The sequence below is a fragment of the Eptatretus burgeri genome, chromosome 5 (genome assembly GCF_056783735.1).
Source record: "Eptatretus burgeri isolate ZD-2024b chromosome 5, Ebu_testis_v1, whole genome shotgun sequence".
In the NCBI taxonomy this organism is placed as follows: Eukaryota; Metazoa; Chordata; class Myxini; order Myxiniformes; family Myxinidae; genus Eptatretus; species Eptatretus burgeri.
Genome location: NC_140965.1, coordinates 110755659 through 110759403, shown reverse-complemented (window position 1 = coordinate 110759403; position 3745 = coordinate 110755659). Strand labels below are relative to the sequence as shown.

Below are 3745 nucleotides of genomic sequence, written 5' to 3'. Positions count from 1 at the left end.
CTTTCGCAAACCAAAGGGTGGTATCTGCTATTTTTTCGATGTATTCAAAGTAAAGTTGCATTATTTTCTTTTTAAAGTTTTCTTCTTACCATCTGTCCTGCACTCTGTCGTGATTAAACGATCGTATAGCTTGCCACCATGGTGTCTTCATTAGACTGAGCCATTGAAAAGCTCTGCAATCAGGTCCAAAGAAGGCACAGCTGGGTTTCTATTATTGTCCTATTGTAGAATGATTTCAGGATACTCTGTTACTAATACAAACCATGCGATGCAGAGATATATCTAAAGAGCAAAACACACTGTATGTTGTTTTAGATATTACAACAGAGATATTTTAGATTTAGATTTTAGATAATTTTAGATTTTAGATATTTTTAGAAGTTTTTCGAAGATTTTAGAATTTTAGAAATTAGATATTTTAGATTTAGATTTTAGATAATACAACAACTTATTAGATATTAAGACTAACATAATTTGTTTGAAAATTTTACCCTCATTTGACTTTAACCTCAACTTGATTGATTAACCCTCAACAATTCCCTATTTTCTTTGAATTCATTTCACTCAAACTCAATGCTTTGTTTCAAATGACACAAAGTATGCAAAATTCCTTATATATGTACAAGGAAGCTTTGACATATGAGGAGGTGACCATTTGGCTCATCATGCCTGTGCCATATCTGGAGTATTTTCATTTTTGTATACAAAGTCCAGACTTATGGAAGAGCTAAAACAATGAGTGGATCAGTATGCAACAGAACAAAAGTAACCATAGAGAGAGGGGGGAAACACCAAGGTTGAAGGATGAAATAGAGGGAGGTATGACTAATAATGGGTGTGTTAACTTAATTGATCAATTTGTTTATTTACGTACTAAATAACCTCATTCTTACCGTTGACTTAATTTAATGGAACATATACGTCCCTTTTATACATTACTTCAATCCCTTTAGTCTCTCACTTAGAAGCATGGAATTCATCCAAAATAACAGCACACAGTAACCTCGTGCTTTCAGGAGAGACGATGGGACTTTTGAGGTCGACGACCAACATGCAGACAGAATATATCCCATCTAACGGGCCTTTACGTTCCCCATATAATGGGTGTTGTGCTCCGATTTAACTCCAAACATGAACAAATGTATGAACATACAGCTCAGAGGCGAACGTGCTGCCAAGCAAGCTCTCTTGCCTAGGGGTACAGCATGGGGCCAATCTATGGAGGTCTCCCAACCAAAGTGTAGGCTTCACTTCTGAGATCTCACAAGTGAATCGACAATTGTAAAAAGAAAGAAAAGAAAATCCCTTTCATGGACAATTTCATGTGTTTATAGAACACATGCGTTTTGAAGAATCAGACACGTGAAAAGTAAACTGGGTGTGTTCTCCTCCTGCTGTTTATTTTTTTTATTAGTTATTCAATTAAATTCAAAATTACATCAAGTTTCGTTAAATGCAAGTGACAAACAGTGGAATAAAAAATAAATAAATAGAAACAAAGAAAACGAAAGAGTATATAATTTTAAAAGAATCACACTTTTCAGCACAACGCTACACCATCGTTACACATTTTATGATTGTGATTTTGTAGAAAACAAGTAAAATATCAAAAATACATATTCTTTTATTTCATTCCAATACTGTGATGCTTATCGACGATTGTCGGTTCGCTATGGCTAGTCTATTCCTCCTGGATCAAATGCAATTTCTGGTGTTGGGACTACACTGTATTTACATGAAATTGTAAAGTTAAGGTACGGTTGTAGAATGTAGAATGCAAACATTTAACCATCAATCAACATTGTGATGTTGTGATGCTTATTGTCGATTGTCAGTTTCCTATATAATGCAAACATTTAACCATCAACAGCTGCAAATCAAGGTAATATCAAAAACAGCAATGACTCAGTGGTTTACTTGTACTAGCTAGCCAGTAGTTTGTTCTAAAGTGTAAAATTTTTTTTTTTTTTAAATAAATCAACATTATCAGCAATGTGTGTATATATGTATATGTTTGTGTATATATCATCGATATGATACAATGCAGTTGTGATGGTGGTATAATGACACCTTCAGATTAGGACAATTTCACCTGTGTCGGATCGGTCGCTTTCCGTAGAGAAGGCTTAAAATCGGAGTTGTAGTCAATGGAGTCGAGTTTGTTAAAACACAAAGCAAGTTCAAATTTATAAACAGCTTGTGATAATAACCATGGTCCCACATACACCCAATGAGTTGATGACACTGTACAGATAGAGTTTATGCCAGCAAGAGCATTTAAGTAACGCTTGTGGGCGCACAGACAAAGCTGTTTCACAATTATGTACAATTATGAGTCTGAAATGACACTTTATAGGAAGCTTTATGTTGCCAAGTCATCAATACAATGAATATCGATATTCACGTTTCCTTGTGTCCTCTCACACTGGCCGTTCTTACTGCAAAAACGAGTGGTTGATTCATGGTGATGTTGAAACCGTTTCTGGATGGTAATGGGTTAATGATGTTGTTGCGCTCATTTGTCATGAATCCTAAATACTGTTTAAGTGGTACATTGCTGCTGCATTTTCCGTCTCATGGCATGAGTACATGGCGTTATAACTGGACGACTCAAAAAGTTTGTGGACAAAGTGACCTCGACAGCTGATAAACAAGAAGGGAGGGAATTTAAAGGGAGAGGTAGGGTCGTTTGGGGTGGGTAATATGGAATAACTGAATGAGAAAAGGGAAAGTAGTTGTGTGATGGGCTGGAAGGGAAAGGAATGCAAAGAAGAGTGGAGACGAGGGCTCAAAATGGATGCCATTTTTTGCATGCGTAATATATAGATTATTGCTCGGTTATCTCATTTCTTACCAGGGAGACGACTTCGCTCACCTGTTAATGTACCAGTGCTTAGCGAATATACTATATCAGCAAGCAATTTGAAATACCATGTTCTCAGTTCGAAACAGAATGCCATTCATTTAGATTTCACACAGTTCTGACATTTCATGATTAAATTACAATCATGTCACAATTTCCATCGATCCTTTTGTCTTGCTTTATTTTTGTTCATTGGATCCCTCCTTGTCAAATTCTTCATCGATCTAGACTAATGTTTTGATTCTGATGTGTGATACTCTTAAAAAAAGCATCAGTGCTGCCAAAGCAGTTTCTTGACAAGGGTTATACTGGGTAGTTTGCCATTGCCCTCCCACCATTGTTTGTCCATACTCCATCCTTTAAATGCTGAGCACCAAGCAACGAATCAGCACATACCATTTTTAAGTCTTTGGTTCACTCGGCAAGGCTTTGAACCACTGACTTCTCGGACTCAGAGCGACCACTCAAACCAGTACGCCACCGAGTCTGGTATCTGGACTCTATAGAAGGCTAATTGAAGGCGCTTTGCTCAGTAAAAGGTATCAGTTCCTTCAGGCAAAATGGCTTTAATCATATATGCTCCAGATAGTCGGGTTCTTCAATGAATGAGAATACAAGATTCTTCCATGATGCACTGCTGATTCCTTGAACCTTAATAGCAATATATTTCCTATAAAATTGTAAATGCAAGGATAGGATTGCTGTACAAAATATTTCCAAAAGTTAATTCTACAAGCATGCTGAAACGTTGTCGATTGCTTTCGTTATTTTTTCAGGGCAACGTGAGCTAGTTAATTGTTCACCTGTCCTACAAGGGTGAATGGGTCTGCAGTTGGTGTGTTTGTCTTTGTATCCACCTGTGAGATCTCAAGCAAGCAATTA

At 36.8% G+C, this 3745-nt stretch overlaps 1 protein-coding gene across 1 annotated transcript in view; it reads right to left on the bottom strand.

The window, feature by feature from the left end:
- Positions 1–1379: 1379 nt before the first annotated feature.
- LOC147027152 (uncharacterized) overlaps positions 1380–3745 on the bottom strand; it is a 63811-nt gene continuing 61445 nt past the window's right edge. The window contains exon 7 of the mRNA XM_085883322.1: positions 1380–3745. This exon is cut by the window's right edge and continues 536 nt beyond it. The gene's annotated coding sequence lies outside the window, so the exon portion shown is untranslated.